Source organism: Zingiber officinale, chromosome 1A (genome assembly GCF_018446385.1).
Source record: "Zingiber officinale cultivar Zhangliang chromosome 1A, Zo_v1.1, whole genome shotgun sequence".
Lineage (NCBI taxonomy): Eukaryota > Viridiplantae > Streptophyta > Magnoliopsida > Zingiberales > Zingiberaceae > Zingiber > Zingiber officinale.
The window spans coordinates 34,864,494-34,883,890 of NC_055987.1; positions in this window are offsets into that span (position 1 = coordinate 34,864,494).

Genomic DNA, 19,397 nt, shown 5'->3' on the forward strand with positions numbered 1-19,397 from the left:
AACTATGAATTCGAGACCGAAATCTGTGATCTCTTTTTGTAGGGGTGGTGACATGGCGGCTAGCGGTAATAAGGTAGCACTGGACTTTTTGCTAAGTGCATCTGCTACCCTATTGGCTTTCCCTGGGTGGTAGAGGATGTCTATATCGTAGTCTTTGACCAGCTCTAGACATCTACGTTGTCGCATATTCAGATCCTTCTGAGTGAAGAAGTACTTCAGACTCTGGTGATGTGTATACACTCTACACTGAGCTCCGTACAAGTAATTTCTCCAAATTTTGAGGGCGAACAGAACTGCTGCAAGCTCAAGGTCATGAGTAGGGTAATTCTGCTCATATTCCTTGAGTTGTCTGGAGGCGTAGGCGATTACCTTGCCATCTTGCATTAGCACTGCTCCTAGTCCCAACTTAGAGGCATCACTATATATATCAAAGCTATCGGTGTTCTCTGGTAGAGTCAGAATAGGTGTATTGGTCAATCTCCTCTTTAGCTCGCTAAAGCTATTCTCACAGTCCTCTGTCCACTGAAATTTTCTGTTCTTTCTGGTAAGAGCTGTCAGTGAGGAGGCTATCCTGGAGAAGTCCTCTACGAATTTTCTGTAATAACCTGCTAATCCCAGAAAGCTTCTGATCTCACTGGCGTTCTTAGGTCTTTTCCAGTTACTCACAGCTTCTATCTTACTGGGATCTACCATGATACCATCCTTTGAGATGATGTGACCCAGGAAGGACACCTGATCTAGCCAGAATTCACACTTTGTGAACTTGGTGTATAACTGGTTCTGCTGAAGGGTCTGCAATACTATTTCCAGGTGCTCTGTGTGATCTTCTTGAGTTCCTGAATAGATAAGGATGTCATCGATGAACACAATAACAAACTTATCTAAGTATTCTCTGAATACCCTGTTCATGAGGTCCATGAAAGTAGCTGGAGCATTTGTCACGCCAAAGGACATGACAACGAACTCATAATATCCGTATCTAGTCCTGAATGTCGTCTTGGGTATATCCCCTTCTTTGACCTTCACCTGATGATAACCTGATCTGAGGTCTATCTTAGAGAACACTGCCACTCCCTTTAGCTGATCGAACAGGTCATCAATTCTGGGAAGAGGATACCTGTTCTTGATGGTGACTTGGTTCAATGCCCGGTAATCTATACACAGGCGCATGCTCCCGTCCTTCTTCTTCACGAATAATACAGGCGCTCCCCATGGTGAGTGACTAGGACGTATGAAACCCTTGTCAAGCAGCTCCTGTAGTGGCTCATGAAGTTCCTTCAGTTCTGTTGGAGCCATGCGGTAGGGTGCTTTGGAGATAGGATTTGTACCGGGAATAAGTTCTATCTCAAATTCAATCTCCCTGTCTGGTGCTAGGCCTGGTAACTCTTCAGGGAAGACTGCGGGGTAGTCACATACGACTCGGACCTCTGCTAGCCGTCGGTCCTTGTCCTGACTGGTACTGACTACGTGTGCTAAAAATCCCATACATCCTGAATCCATTAATCTCTGTGCTTTCATAGTTGAGAGAAACTTTTTGGCCTTTCTCTTGGGTTCTCCGATGAACTCAAACTGTGCTTCTGCTTCAAGTTGAAATACGACTTTCTGTTTACGACACTCTATGGAATCACCGTATCTGATCAAGAAGTCGATTCCGAAGATGACATCGTAGTCAATCATATTTAGCACTATCATATCACAAAAGAGTTCTCTGTCTGCTATAATGACTGGCACTGCTCTGAACCAGTGCGTGGATGCCATAATTTCTCCTGAAGGTAACGTTGTCAAGAACTGACTACTGAGTACCTCTGGGGGTATCGCTAACTTCTCGACAAATGCCTTGGATATATAAGAATGGGTTGCCCCAGTATCGAATAAGACAGTTGTACTTTGCTGTAAAATACTAATCTGACCTGAAACAACTGTCGAGACATTTGCTACATCCTCTCTGGTGAGTGAGTAGATCCTCGCATTGGTCGTAGCTGGAGGGGCTTCTAGTCTGCCCTGGCTGATGTGTGGACCATCTAAAGCGGCCTGCATCTGATGTAACTGAGCTGGTTGGCCTCCGTACTGAATCGGCTGTGGTAGAGGAAGACTAGTCTTGTTTGGGCACTGCTTAGCCATATGCCCTTCCTGCCCACACTCAAAGCATCCTCGAGTGCCCTTACGACAAACTCCAGGGTGGAATTTCCCACAAGTAGAACATTTGGGATAACTAAGCTGTTTACTAGCTGGTCCTCCTTTTGGATAACTCCCTGGATTGCGCTTGTTGTTGGAGTTCCCTTTTTGAGTACCTGAGCCTCCTTGACCTTTGGACTCTGAGAGGACTTTCTTCTGCTGCTTGATATTGTTCTGGTAGTGCTCGGTGGTTAGAGCACTGCTGACTAGTTCTTCGGTGGTTTGCGGCCTATGAATGCCGCCAGCCACGTTCATCGCTATTTCCGGCCTCAACATCTTGAGCATCAACCGAACTCGGTCTTTTTCTGTGCTGATTAGTTCAGGGCATAAGCGAGCCTGTAACGCCGGCCCTCCCTGCTAACCCTAAGGGACGGGGCTACGATACTCTACGTATAAATTTTTCTTTTTAAAACAGCGGAAGACTTAAAATAATTTTCATAGTTTTAATAAAACTTTTCTTTTAAATTTCTTTTGAACTATACTATCACATGGCATCAAAAATCATAACATCAAATCCAGTGGAACCATAATGTCAAGCCACACATGTTTAGGTATCACAAGTCATAAAATACCAATGCATAGTTCTTTAAAGAAACTTTAAGCAGGTTCTTATTTATTTGGTTGCCTAGCCACTGCCACACACATCTTCATTGCCCCTCCTGCTGCTCCTCTAACTCATCCAGCTTTTTCCTTTATCTGTGGTACAAGGAAAGTAAGCTATGAGCACTCATGGCTCAGTAAGTTCCTTTCCTACTCACTAAAACCAACAATCAGCACATAATCAAGAATGCATCAACAAGTCATAATCTCAACTAATCATGGCATAACATAGCATTCTATTCAAGCATATCATGCATCATAATATAATCATAACTAGTCATAGCATATCAAGCATCACCATGGCCGAAACATATACATAGTGCATTGCATAAAACATAGCTAGACATGGCATAATAATAAGTATCATGGTATATCAAAGCATGGCCGAAACATGTATATCAAAGCATCATACTATGGCCGAAACATGTACATCAAGGCATCATCATATCCATGGCCGAAATCTATATATCAAGCATCAACAAATCAATGGCCGAAACATGTCTATAAGGTATAGCATGAACATAACGTAATCATACCTTATCATGTCATATCATAATCAAGAGCATAACATGAAACATAGCATAATCATAAGGTGTATGCAATATGATTTTGGAAAACATGTATCCGAAAAACATGTGTATGTCTCATGATCTTTAAAACCATTTTCTTTTACATATATACTTGAAAATAATCTCAATATAAGGGGGATCCCGGCTATGTACCACTTATATATTGCGCGCAACCTTGTAGGTCCAAGGTAGCAAGTCTTGAACCCTACGAGGCAAACATACTAGGCCCTTAGTCCTTGGGGCACTTAGGAGCCCATCCCTAACGAGGTCCTTAGTCCCCGGGGCGCTTATGGAGCCCACCCTTGGTACAAGCCACTCACATATAAAGTAAAATACATGTCATACATATCATGTATCATAAAAGCATGCATCACTTAGGCACACATCATATCATAAAAGTATGCATCACTTAGGCATACATCATATCATAAAGGTATGCATCACTTAGGCATACATCATGTCATAAAGGTATGCATCACTTAGGCATACATCATATCATAAAGGTATGCATCACTTAGGCATACATCATGTCATAAAGGTATGCATCACTTAGGCATAGATCATAACAACATGCATATCTTAAGCATAAAGCATATCATCAAGCATGCATGATTTAACCACATAGCATATCATGAAAGCATGCATATTTTAAGCACTAAACATAGCATCAAAGCATGCATAATTTAACCTCATATCATAACATAAGCATGCATATTTTAAGCACAAAGCATATCATATCATAAAAGCATGCATATCATATCATAAGTCATAAATCACAAGCATACATATTAAGCATAAGGGTGTATCTTGTGATTATCCTATCATAGGAAACATGATATCATATTTATCTTGGTTTTTAAGCTTCCTAAACCCTTGTGGCCGAAACCCTTTAGAGCTCAATTTAGGTTAAACACAACATCCAAGCATGTGGCACCTAAATTATCATCATAACATTTTCATAGGAAGCATTATAAACATGATTAACTTAGTTTCTAAGTTCCTCAAGTCCCTAATTTCATATGGCCGAAACCTTAAGGTGTGAAACAAGGTTCCATATGACATAAAAGCATGGACAACTTTAAATCATATTTATAACATTTTTACCAAGGTACAAGGTAAACGCATTTGACACATTTGAATTAATTCCTAAGTTCTTTAAGCCCTTAACATATGTCATGGCCGAAATTTAACAAGTTCTCATTAGGGCTACAAACAAGCATACAAGCATGTGAACTTGGACTAACATTATGTATAAATTCATACAAGGCATCATACAATAGTTATGGCCGAAACAAACCCTAGCATCATTTTAGGTCATAAAACAACATATAGCAATTGAACCTTGGCTTTCTACTTATCATATTTCATGTAGAGTGACATGAGAATATTTAATTTAAGTCCTAGGGTTTCTAGGGCATCTAAACCTTCATGGCCGAGACTTACAATGGTCCATTTAGGTCATGGAAAAATCATACAAGCATGTGACACAATCAATAGGTTATCATATTTTCATAAGAAGCATTTTAACACCTTTGGTTTAAATTCTAGGGCCTCTAGGTCATTTAAATCCTATTTGGCAGAAACTCATCAGTGTTTAAACTTGCTTCAAGTAACATAAAAACATATGAAGTCATACAAGTTTCATAGCATGTGTAAAGACAAGCATAATGAGCATACATATGAATTGTGTCTTAGGCTTTCTAGGTTTCTTTTTCTCTTTTTCTTTTATTTTTTTCTCATGGCCGAAACCTACCATTCTTTAGCTAAGTTTTTAAGTGGCCTAAAGCATGAAAAACCTAAGTAAATTTCATGGTAAAATTTACTAAGAAACATATATATAAATTTGGTTCATGAACAAACTTGGACTCTTGTGATCATACATGTCATATGTCATATAACAAATTTTTCTACACCCTAATTAAGCATGAGGGCATTAGACAACTTTCCTATCTAAACATCACAGAGGTCTTGAGCATATTAAAGTTTTGTTTAAGCTTTTCTAAGCTATCCATCTCATCATGGCCGAAAACCCTAATAAAGAGTTCATGAAGTTCTAGCAATATTTAAACATACAAATCTTTTAAGATATTTGTATTCTATCACATGAGCATGTTTATTTAATTTTAAGGGTCTTCCTAACCCTAAACCCTTCCTTGGCCGAAACATATGAGTGGGTTTTCTTTTAGTTCAAATATCTTCTAAGCAAGAAAACTAATACATGATCCTTAATATTTCATAGGGAGAACCTTGTACTAGTTGGGTAAAACAATAAATTTCCCTAGCCTCTTAAAAATATTTTTGGCCGAAATTCTAGGGTTAAGTACTTCTCTGATCAAGCATCATATAGGTATAAAAACATGAAGAAGAACCCTTTTCCATGGCATAGAAAATCTATCATGTAGTGAAGACTAGTTAAACATCACTAGATTTTTTTGAAAGCTCTTCTTAGCCGAATTTTCTCAAACTTGTTTCTAGGTTTTAAGATCTTCATAAAATCCGAAAAACACATAAAAGCCTTGTACCACAGGTGAGGGGAAAGCTTACATCCTTTTTCGCTTGTGGATCTAAGGTATGAAGAAGAAGAAGTAGCCTCTTCTTCTAGTTCCTTTCCCTTGATTCCTTTGCTAAGTCCTCCTTGTATCTTAGGTTTTCTTAGGAGAAAACCTTGGCTTGGGGCCGAAAATGGAGGAGAGGGGAACTGAGGTTTCGGTGAGGGAGAGGAGAGAATGAGAAAAATGAGAGAAAATAGAATTTTCCCTTTACATATTCTCTTTTATGTTAAGGGGGAAGAGGTAGCAAACTTAGTTTTTTGCTTTCCTTCTCCCTTAGCCCTTTTTTTCTATTTTATTTTTATTTTTATTTGTTTATTTATCCTCATCATTCATGGTGAAATAAGGGGGAATGAATCCCCTTAATTCCTCTTTAAACATTTCGGCAAAATCAAAGAGGAAGAGGGATAGGAAGGGAGGAAGGCAAATTGCCTTTCTCTCGCTCTTTACTTGTTTCCTTTTAGCTAGCTTTTACTCTTACCTTTATCATGAGTTTCCCTCCTTTGCTATCAACATATTATTCCTATCCCAACTGGTTATTACCCATTAATTCTATGAAATATAATATAAGAGGTTCAAGGTTCAATCCTTGACCTCTACCTATTTTTATTTCTTTTTATTTCCTTTTTGGTTCAACTCACTTCCTATTATTTTTCTAAGGCAAAATCCCACATTCATATATTTATCTTACAAGCTTAGTGGGTATTACAGAGCCAATCTGTTGAATTTATTCACGGCTTCCTCAACTGATAGGTTGCCCTGACAAAACTCAGTGAACTCGTCGTAGTGACGGTTCGTGACCCGCATGTGAAAGAACTCCTCAAAGAATTCTTTCTCGAAGTCAGCCCATGTCATCTAGTTTACTGGGCGCTTCGCTCTAATTCTCTCCCACCACATGCGTGCATCTCCTGTCAGACAGAAGGAGGCACACATCACCTTCTCATGTTTTGGCCAGTCCAGAAGCTCCATCGTACTCTCCAGTGTTTTGAACCAGGCTTGAGCATCCCATGGTTCACTGGTGCCTGAGAAATTCTCTGGCTTGATTCTCTGCCACTGGATCAGATAGGCTTCTCTCCTTGCCTCTGTTGCTGGGGCTACTGGTGCTGTTGCTAAGTTTGGTTCCGGGGTGACTGTGGGAGTATTCTGCTGATTAGCCTTTAAGGTGGCTATCTCCTGTTGCTGTTCAGCTAACTGTTGCTGTAACTGAGCCACTAATGCTGTTAGGTCTGGGGGAGGCACTGAACTGCCTGCCTCATGTTGGGGCTCAGTGGCTGGTGCCCTTCTAGCTGGGCGTCCTCGTGCCATCTCTAAAGGAACAAAGGACATTCATAACTAAAGCATCATGTTTACCTAGCTAATACTATCATGTTAGTTACTATCACAGATAAGCATACTCTATTTATCTACAGACATGAAAGCAATAAACATAATAAAGTGAGAGGTATTCTTACTTGGAAGCTGCAGGTTCAATGCTGATGTGTATGTAGGAAGTATGGAAGCTGCTCTGATACCACTCTGTAACGACCCGCCTTCTACTAGCTAGGCTGTAAGGCCGGACCATCACAATATGCTGTGCTAAGCTATATCCATGACCATCACTAAGTCTAGGTGCGGAAGCTGTACTAATTAAAACTTTGCTAAACTATTATCATTTCTTGATTCTATATGTGCTAAGGGGTGTAATCTAAACTATTCATGACATATATTACATCCCCCAATTGTCAAGGAACTTAACTAAGAGTTTCTTGCTGAAATCAGGCCTCCCAATCGATCCACGGATCGATTGGAATGGCTTGATCGATCCATTGATCTATCCAGGTGGCTACTGTATACGGAACTTAGGTTGGATCGATCCAGTGATCGATTCAGCATGCTACTGTGCTCGGGCAATATTCTGGATTGATCGGCTGATCGATCCAGACTGGCCAATCGATCCAGTGATCGATTCCAGGGCTTTCTGTTCGTGACAGAAGGCATCCGGATCGATCGGCTGATCGATCCAGGAGCTTACTGTTCGCGGTACGAACTTCTCAATCGATCGGCTGATCGATTGAGGTTTCTGATTTCGTACCAGAAGTCTGATTTCAGCACTGTTTCGTGCCTCAATCACACATACAAGTTCTAAAATGACTAGGAAACAATCTAGCATCACATAACTAATGTTCTAAGCATAGTAGAGTGCATAATGTACTAGTTCATGACATTTAACATACTAAGGTGAGGAATAATAAAATGTTAGACAAAAACTACTGTTCAAAACAAAACTCGCTGAGATTCCCTAAGATCTTTGTTCCAAGTTCCATCCACACACATCTTCATAATTTCATTGACCTCCAGCCTCCACTAGTCCATCTTCCCTTTACCTTTATCTGCAGTATAAGGAAAATAGTATCTGTAAGCTTGAGAGCTTAGTAAGAAACCATCTATCTCACAAAACATGCATACGAAGCAAACTATGTTTTTGAAACATGCTGTTTGAAATACATACTGAATGTGCTAAGCATGGCATGGCATACAACACATAGAAAGCAAAACTGATCATAGCATCAGAGCTAATCATAAACTATCATGTTGTATCAACAGAAAGCTATACTGATACAAAAAGCTGAGCTAAGCTAAGGCTAGACAAATGCTGAGGCTATACTGCATTCACATAACAAAGTTGTGAAAGTTTGAAAACTATATATAATAAGTGAAAATACATAATCATGCTGCTGTTTGGGCCTGACAACTGTATTTGCTGTGTGCACATCCCTAACTAAACCCGGGGTTGTAAATTCCGAATCTAGTAGGGTTTACTAGGTTAGCTGAACCTAGGGACGACTATGGGAGCCCAACCCAATGGATATCTAATCCAGTACAGTGCCACTGAGAATGTAAAATACTGAACATAGCTAATTATTACTTGTCTTGCTCTTTCTAGGTTATCTGAACCTAGAGCTAGGTTGTCTGAACTTAGAGGCGACTGTGGGAGCCCACCCATTGGACATCTAGTCCTATAAGAGCTGTAGCAAGACTAAATAAGCTGTGAAAATGCGTCTATTGCATTTATCTAAGCTAATAAAATGCATAAGTTGCATTTTAACTGTGCTAACAATTTATTCGAACACTTGGTGTGCGCTAGTTCGCATCCTTTGTGTCGAAAGTCTACATACTACTAAACTGAAGCTTAAAATTCATACAAAAGCTACTTATACTGCAGGTGAGGGATTTCTTACCTCTTGCGCTAGTTTTCTTACGAATCTAGTCGCTAGTTTTCCGGTGGAGACGATCTTCTCGACGATTCTCTTGCGTCTCCGTGTTCCTCTCGCGGAGAGAAGCATCCTCGTGTCGGAGTCATCGCCGGAAGGTGCTCCTAGAGCCCTTAGGGCTTGGTGCGCTGAGAGAGGAAGAGGAGGGGGAAGGGTTCGGCGGAAACTAGGGTGAGGAGAGGAAAGTCACGAATAAAATCTAATAACTCCTCTTTTAATTTCCTATTTATATTAAGTGGTTAAATTCACCCAACTCAAATATAAATATAATTGTTTTCCTTCCCTTTCAGCACGGCCCTGCTGGGTTCACCTAGTTACTAGAGTCCGCTATAAGTCGTAGGATCCAATAGGTCTCGGGTTCAAAACCCGCGTAGGCTATTTTCGTTCTCTATTTATTTTTGCTACTTCCGCTATTCTAAAAATTCCATAAAAATATCCTAAAATTTCAGAAAAATACTAGGATATTTCTAATAATTATTTTGAGAATTTTCGGGCGTTACAATCTCCCATACCTTATAAAAAGTTCATCCTCTAACTTCGAATAACTCTGGGTACTTCTGTCTCATACTGGCTTCTATCTGCCACGTTGCCTCTTCTGCTGTGTGATTTTGCCAAATGACTTTCACTAATGGTACTTCCTTGTTCCGTAATTTCTTAACTGCTCGGTCTATTATCTGAATAGGCCGACTATCATAGCTGAGGTCTTCGCGGACTTGTACCGACTGGGGCTCAATCACCTGGGTGGCATCTGGGATATGCTTCTTCAGCATAGAGACATGAAATACATTATGAATAGCTGACATTTCCTGGGGTAGCTCTAGGTCATATGCCACCTTACCAACTCTCCTACTGATAAGGTATGGTCCCACATATCTGGGACTTAGTTTGCCCTTCTTCCCAAAACGCATTACTCCCTTCATGGGAGCTACTCTGAGGAACACTGAATCCCCAACTGAAAACTCTAAGGGTCTGTGCCGTGTATCAGCATAGCTTTTCTGACGGCTCTGAGCTGCTGTATAGCGCTGTGGTATCTGTTACTAGATCTGTCTGAAGCTCTAGTTCTTTCTGTTCACCACTCTCATACCAACAGATTGGAGATCTACACCTCCGCCCATAGAGAGCCTCGTAAGGTGCCATGCTGATGGTGGCCTGATAGCTGTTGTTGTATGTAAATTTTGCTAAACTCAGATATTTGCACCAACTTCCTTTGAAATCTAGGGCACATGCTTGGAGCATATCTTCGAGTACCTGATTTACTCGCTCCGTCTGTCCATCTGTCTGAGGATGGAAAGTTGTGCTAAACTTAACTTCGTGCCCAAAGCTGACTGTACACACTCCCAGAAGTGTGATGTGAATCTACTGTCCCTGTCTGAGATAATGGTTCGTGGGACTCCATGTAATCTAACGATCTCCCTGAGATACAACTGAGCTAGCTGTTCCATGGAGTAGGATATCCTGATAGCTAAAAAGTTGGCTGATTTAGTCAACCTGTCGACTATTACCTAGATGGTATCAAAACCATTCGTGGTTCTGGGTAGTCCCACTATGAAATCCATAGAAATGTCTTCCCACTTCCACTCTGGAATCTGAATAGGCTGCAAAACTCCTCCTGGTCTCTGATGTTCTGCTTTAACCCTTTGATATGTTAGGCAGGTGCTGACATATCGAGCGATGTCTCTCTTCATCCCAGGCCACCAAAAATGTTTCTTCAAGTCCTTGTACATTTTGGTGGAACCAGGATGCATCGCATAGGGAGTCTTGTGAGCCTCATCTAACATCTTTCTTCGTAGTTCCTCCTGATCTGGAACGCATAATCTGTCACCAAAGTACAATACCCCGCTAGCGGACACTCTAAATTCTCCACTTTCTGATTCTGCTATCCCTTGCTTGATTTTCTGAGTTTCAGGATCCTGTTCCTGAGCTGTCTGAATGTCACCAAGCAAGGTAGACTCTAATGTCATAGTAGAGAGCTGTCCAACTATGAATTCGAGATCGAAATCTGTGATCTCTTTTTGTAGGGGTGGTAACATGGCGGCTACCGGTAATAAGGTAGCACTGGACTTTCTGCTATGTGCATATGCTACCCTATTGGCTTTCCCTGGGTGGTAGAGGATGTCTATATCGTAGTCTTTGACCAGCTCTAGCCATCTACGCTGTCGCATATTCAGATCCTTCTGAGTGAAGAAGTACTTCAGACTCTGGTGATCTGTATACACTCTGCACTGAGCTCCATACAAGTAATGTCTCCAAATTTTGAGGGCGAACACAACTGCTGCAAGCTCAAGGTCATGAGTAGGGTAATTCTGCTCATATTCCTTGAGTTGTCTGGAGGCGTAGGCGATTACCTTGCCATCTTGCATCAGCACTGCTACTAGTCCCAACTTAGAGGCATCACTATATATATCAAAGCTATCGGTATTCTCTGGTAGAGTCAGAATAGGTGCATTGGTCAATCTCCTCTTTAGCTCGCTAAAGCTATTCTCACAGTCCTCTATCCACTGAAATTTTCTGTTCTTTCTGGTAAAAGCTGTCAGTGAGGAGGCTATCCTGGAGAAGTCCTCTACGAATTTTCTGTAATAACCTGCTAATCCCAGAAAGCTTCTGATCTCACTGGCGTTCTTAGGTCTTTTCCAGTTACTCACAGCTTCTATCTTACTGGGATCTACCATGATACCATCCTTTAAGATGATGTGACCCAGGAAGGGCACCTGATCTAGCCAGAATTCACACTTTGTGAACTTGGCGTATAACTGGTTCTGCTGAAGGGTCTGCAATACTATTTCAAAGTGCTCTGCTTGTTCTTCCTGAGTTCCTGAATAGATAAGGATGTCATCGATGAACATGATAATGAACTTATCTAAGTATTCTCTGAATACCCTATTTATGAGGTCCATGAAAGTAGCTGGAGCATTTGTCACGCCAAAGGACATGACTACGAACTCATAATGTCCGTATCTAGTCCTGAATGTCGTCTTGGGTATATCCCCTTCTTTAACCTTCACCTGATGATAACCTGATCTGAGGTCTATCTTAGAGAACACTGCCGCTCCCTTTAGCTGATCGAGCAGTTCATCAATTTTGGGAAGAGGATACCTGTTCTTGATGGTGACTTGGTTCAATGCCCGGTAATCTATACACAGGCGCATGCTCCCGTCCTTCTTCTTCATGAATAATACAGGCGCTCCCCATGGTGAGTGACTAGGACGTAAGAAACCCTTGTCAAGCAGCTCCTGTAGTTGCTCATGAAGTTCCTTCAGTTCTGCTAGAGCCATGCGGTAGGGTGCTTTGGAGATAGGATTTGTACCGGGAATAAGTTCTATCTCAAATTCAATCTCCCTGTCTGGTGCTAGGCCTGGTAACTCTTCAGGGAAGACTGCGGGGTAGTGACATACGACTCGGACCTCTACTAGCTGTCGGTCCTTGTCCTGACTTGTACTGACTACGTGTGCTAAAAATCCCATACATACTGAATACATTAATCTCTGTGCTTTCATAGTTGAGAGAAACTTTTTGGCCTTTCTCTTGGGTTCTCCGATGAACTCAAACTGTGCTTCTGCTTCAGGTTGAAATACGACTTTCTGTTTACGGCACTCTATGGAAGCACCGTATCTGATCAAGAAGTCCATTCCGAAGATGACATCGTATTCAGTCATATTTAGCACTATCAGATCACAAAAGAGTTCTATATCTTCTATAATGACTGACACTGCTCTGAGCCAGTGCGTGGATGTCATAATTTCTCCTGAAGGTAACGTTGTCAAGAATTGACTACTGAGTACCTCTAGGGGTATCGCTAACATCTCGACAAATGCCCTGGATATATAAGAATGGGTTGCCCCAGTATCGAATAAGACAGTTGTACTTTGCTATAAAATACTAATCTGACCTGAAACAACTGTCGAGGCATTTGCTACGTCCTCTCTGGTAAGTAGTAGATCCTCGCATTGGTCGTAGCTGGAGGGGCTTCTAGTCTACCCTGGCTGGTGTGTGGACCATCTAAAGCTGCCTGCATCTGATGTAACTGAGCTGGCTGGCCTCCGTACTGAATCGGCTGTGGTAGAGGAAGACTAATCTTGTTTGGGCACTGCTTAGCCATATGCCCTTCCTGCCCACACTCAAAGCATCCTCGAGTGCCCTTACGACAAACTACAGGGTGGAATTTCCCACAAGTAGCACATTTGGGATAACTAGGCTGTTTACTAGCTGGTCCTCCTTTTGGGTAACTCCCTGGTTTGCGCTTGTTGCTGGAGTTCCCTTTTTGAGTACCATAGCCTCCTTGACCTTTGGACTCTGAGAGGACTTTCTTCTGCTGCTTGATATTGTTCTGGTAGTGCTCGGTGGTTAGAGCACTACTGACTAGTTCTTCGGTGGTTTACGGCCTATGAATGCCGCCAGCCACGTTCATCGCTATTTCCGGCCTCAGCATCTTGAGCATCAACCGAACTCGTTCTTTTTCTGTGCTGACTAGTTCAGGGCATAGGCAAGCCAATCTGTTGAATTTCTTCACGGCTTCCTCAACTGATAGGTTGCCCTGACAAAACTCAGTGAACTGGTCGTAGTGACGGTTCGTGGCCCGCATGTGAAAGAACTCCTCAAAGAATTCTTTCTCGAAGTCAGCCCATGTCATCTGGTTTACTGGGCGCTTCGCTCTAATTCTCTCCCACCACATGCGTGCATCTCCTGTCAGACAGAAGGAGGCGCACTTCACCTTCTCATGTTCTGGCCAGTCCAGAAGCTCCATCATACTCTCTAGTGTTTTGAACCAGGCTTGAGCATCCCATGGTTCACTGGTGCCTGAGAAATTCTCTGGCTTGATTCTCTGCCACTGGATCAGATAGGCTTCTCTCCTTGCCTCTGTTGCTGGGGCTACTGGTGTTGTAGGCTGGACTGGTGGAACCTCTAAGACTACTGGCGTTGCTAAGTTTGGTTCCGGGGTGACTGTGGGAGTATTCTGCTGATTAGCCTTTAAGGTGGCTATCTCCTGTTGCTGTTCAGCTAACTGTTGCTGTAACTGAGCCACTAATGCTGTCAGGTCTGGGGGAGGCTGTAACGCCCGCCCTCCCTGCTAACCCTAAGGGACGGGGCTACGATACTCTACGTACGTACTACAGCGGAAGACTTAAAAATTTATTTTTCTTAACATAATTAAAACCGAACTACACTAACATGGTTTCATAACATGATAACGAAATAAATAAAAACTTAGTATCAAGTCACTCATATTGTATTACATTTCACAAAACCAAAGCATAGTTCTTAAAGGTTTTAAAGCAGGTTCTTAATTAGTTGCCTAGCCACCGCCACACACATCTTTGTTGCCCCTCCTGCTGCTCCTTTAACTCATCCAGCTTTTTCCTTTATCTGTGGTACAAGGAAAGTAAGCTATGAGCACTCATGGCTCAGTAAGTTCCTTTCCTACTCACTAAAGCCAACAATCAACACATAATCAAGAATGTATCAACAAGTCATAATCTCAGCTAATCATGGCATAACATAGCATTCTATTCAAGCTTATCATGCATCATAATATAATCACAACTAGTCATGGCATATCAAACATCATCATGGCCAAAACATATACATAGTGCATTGCATAAAACATAGCTAGACATAGCATAACAAACAAGTATCATGGTATATCAAAGCATGGCCGAAACATGTATATCAAAGCATCATAACTATGGCCGAATATGTACATCAAGGCATCATCAAATCCATGGCCGAAATCTATATATATCAAGCATCAACATATCCATGGCCGAAACATGTCTATAAGGTATAGCATGAACATAACATAAACATACCTTATCATGGCATATCATAATCAAGAGCATAGCATGAAACATAGCATAATCAAAAGGTGTATGCAATATGATTTTGGAAAACATGTATCCGAAAAACATGTGTATGTCTCATGATCTTTAAAACCATTCTCTTTTATATGTATATATACTTGAAAATAATCTCAACATAAGGGGGATCCCGGCTATGTACCACTTACATATTGCGCGCAACCTTGTAGGTCCAAGGTAGCAAGTCTTGAACCCTACGAGGCAAACATACTAGGCCCTTAGTCCTAGGGGCACTTAGGAGCCCATCCCTAACGAGGTCATTAGTCCCAGGGCGCTTATGGAGCCCACCCTTGGTACAAGCCACTCACACATAAAGTAAAGTACATGTCATACATATCATGTATCATAAAAGCATGCATCACTTAGGCACACATCATAAAAGTATGCATCACTTAGGCATACATCATGTCATAAAAGTATGCATCACTTAGGCATACATCATATCATAAAGGTATGCATCACTTAGGCATACATCATGTCATAAAGGTATGCATCACTTAGGCATACATCATATCATAAAGGTATGCATCACTTAGGCATACATCATGTCATAACAATATGCATCACTTAGGCATAGATCATAAAAACATGCATATCTTAAGCATAAAGCATATCATCAAGCATGCATATTTTATCCACATAGCTTATCATAAAAGCATGCATATTTTATCCACATAGCTTATCATAAAAGCATGCATATTTTAAGCACAAAGCATATCATATCATAAAAGCATGCATATCATATCATCAGTCATAAATCACAAGCAAACATATTAAGCATAAGGGTGTATCTTGTGATTATCCTATCATAGGAAACATGGTATCATATTTATCTTGGTTCTAAGCTTCCTAAACCCTTGTGGCCGAAACCCCTTTAGAGTTCAATTTAGGCTAAACACAACATCCAAGCATGTGGTACCTAAATTATCATCATAACATTTTCATAGGAAGCATTATAAACATGATTAACTTAGTTTCTAAGTTCTTCAAGTCCCTAATTTCATGTGGTCGAAACCTTAAGGTGTCAAACAAGGTTCCATATGACATAAAAACATAGACAACTTGAAATCATATTTATAACATTTTTACCAAGAAATAAGGTAAACACATTTGACATACTTGAATTAGTTCCTAAGTTCTTTAAGCCCTTAACATATATCATGGCCGAAATTTAACAAGTTCTCATTAGGGCTACAAACAAGCATACAAGCATGTGAACTTGGACTAACATTATGTATAAATTCATACAAAGCATCATACAATAGTTATGGCCGAAACATACCCTAGCATCATTTTAGGTCATAAAACAACATATAGCAATTGAACCTTGGCTTTCTACTTATCACATTTCATGTAGGGTGACATGAGCATATTTAATTTAAGTCCTAGGGTCCCTAGGGTGTCTAACCCTCCATGGCCGAGACTTACAATAGTCCTTTTAGATCATGGAAAAATTATACAAGCATGTGACACAATCAACAGGTTATCATATTTTCATAAGAAGCATTTTAACACCTTTGGTTTAAATTCTAAGGCCTCTAGGTCATTTAAACCCTACTTGGACGAAACTCATCAGTGCTTAAACTTGCTTCAATAACATAAAAACATGTGAAGTCATACGAGTTTCATAGCATGTGTAAAGACAAGCCTAATGAGTATACATATGAATTGTGTCTTAGGCTTTCTAGGTTTCTTTTTCTCTTTTTCTTTTATTTTTTTTTCCCATGGCCGAAACCTACCATTCTTTAGATAGGTTTTTAAGTGGCCTAAAGCATGAAAAATCTAAGTAAGTTTCATGGCAAAAGTTACTACGAAACATATATACCAATTGGTTCATGAGTAAACTAGGACCCCTTGTGGTCATACATGATATATGTTATGCTACTAATTTTTCTACACCCTAATTAAGCATGAGGGCATAAAACAACTTTCATATCTAAACAGCACAGAGGTCTTGAGCATTTTAAAATTTTGTTTAAGCTTTCTAAGCTATCCATCTCATCATGGCCGAAAAACCTTAAGAAGGAGTTCATGAAATTCTAGCAATATTCAAGCATACAAATCCTTTAAGATCTTTGTATTCTATAGCATGAGCATGGTTATTTTAATTTAAAGGTCTTCCTAATCCTAAACCCTTCCTTGTTCGAAACATATGAGTGGGTTTTCTTTTAGTTTCAAATATCTTCTAAGGAAGAAAAACCAATACATAATCCTTAATATTTCATAGGGAGAACCTTGTACTAGTTGGGTAAAACAATAAATTTCCCTAGTCTCTTAAGAATATTTTTGGCCGAAATTCTAGGGTTCAGTACTTCTCTAATCAAGCATCATATAGGTATAAAAGCATGAAGAAGAACCCCTCTACATAGCATAGAAAAATCTATCATATAGTGAAGACTAGTTAAACATCATTAGATTTTGAAAGCTCTTCTTGGCCGAATTTTCTCAAACTTGTTTCTAGGTTTTAAAATCCTCATAAAATCCGAAAAGTACATAAAACGCCTTGTACCATAGGTGAGGGGAAGCTTACATCCTTTTCGCTTGTGGATCTAAGGTATGGTGAAGAAGAAATAGTCTCTTCTTCTAGTTCCTTTCCCTTGATTCCTTTGCTAAGTCCTCCTTGTATCTTAGGCTTTCTTAGGGGCAAACTTGGCTTTGGGGCCGAAGATGGAGGAGAGGGAACTGTGGTGTTCTCGGTGAGGGAGAGGATGAGTGAAAGAAAATGAGAGAAAAATAATTTTCTCTTTTCTTGCTCCCTTTTATGTTAAGGGGGAAGAGGTAGCAAACTTGATTTTTGCTTTCCTTCTCCCTTAGCCTTTTTCTCTATTTTTATTTTATTTATCTTATTTTCCATTTATTCTCATCATTCATGATAAAATAAGGGGGAATGAATCCCCTTAACTCCTCTTTAAAATTTCGGCAAGATCAAAGAGGAAGAGGGAGAGAAAGGGAGGAAGGCAAGTTGCCTTTCTCTTGCTCTTTTCTTGTTTTCTTTTGGCTATCTTTTATTCTCACCATTATCATGAGTTTCCCTCCTTTGCTATCAATATCTTCTCTCTATCCCAATTGGTTTCTACTAATTAATTCTATGAATTATAATATAAGAGGTTCAAGGTTCAATCCTTGACCATCACTTCTTTTTATTTCATTTTATTTCTTTTTACTTCAACTCACTTCTTATTATTTTTCTAAGGCAAATTCATCATTCTCATATTTATTCTTAAAAGCTTAGTGGGTGTTACAGAGGCACTGAACTGCCTGCCTCATGTTGGGGCTCAGTGGCTGGTGCCATTCTAGCTGGGCGTCCTCGTGCCATCTCTAAAGGAACAAAGGGCATACATAACTAAAGCATTATGTTTACCTAGCTAATACTATCATGTTAGTTACTATCACAGATAAGCATACTCTAGTTATCTATAGACATGAAAGCAATAAACATAATAAAGTGAGAGGTATTCTTACTTGGAAGAAGCAGGTTCAATGCTGATGTGTGTGTAGGAAGTATGGAAGCTGCTCTGATACCACTCTGTAATGACCCGCCTTCTACTGGCTAGGCTGTAAGGCCCGACCGTCACAATATGCTGTGCTAAGCTATATCCATGACCATCATTAAGTCTAGGTGCGGAAGCTGTACTAATTAAAACTTTGCTAAACTATTATCATTTCTTGATTCTATATGTGCTAAGGGGTGTAATCTAAACTATTCATGACATATATTACATCCCCCAATGGTCAAGGAACTTAACTAACAGTTTCTTGCTGAAATCAGGCCTCCCAATCGATCCACGGATCGATTGGAATGGCTTGATCGATCCATTGATCGATCCAGGTGGCTACTGTATACGGAACTTAGGTTGGATCGATCCAGTGATCGATTCAGCACGCTACTGTGCTCGGGCAATATTCGGGATCGATTGGCTGATCGATCCAGACTAGCCAATCGATCCAGTGATCGATTCCAGGGCTTTCTGTTCGCGATAGAAGGCATCCGGATCGATCGGCTGATCGATCCAGGAGCTTACTGTTCGCGGTACGAACTTCTCAATCAATCGGCTGATCGATTGAGAAGCCTCCAATCGATCGGCCGATCGATTTGGGTTTCTAATTTCGTACAAGAAGTCTGATTTCAACACTGTTTCGAGCCACAATCACACATACAAGTTCTAAAATGACTAGGAAACAATCTAGCATCACATAACTAATGTTCTAAGCGTAGTAGAGTGCATAATGTACTAGTTCATGGCATTTAACATACTAAGGTGCGGAATAATAAAATGTTAGACAAAAACTACTGTTCAAAACAAAACTCGTTGAGATTCCCTAAGATCTTTGTTCCAAGTTCCATCCACACACATTTTCATCATTGCATTGACCTCCAGCCTCCACTAGTCCATCTTCCCT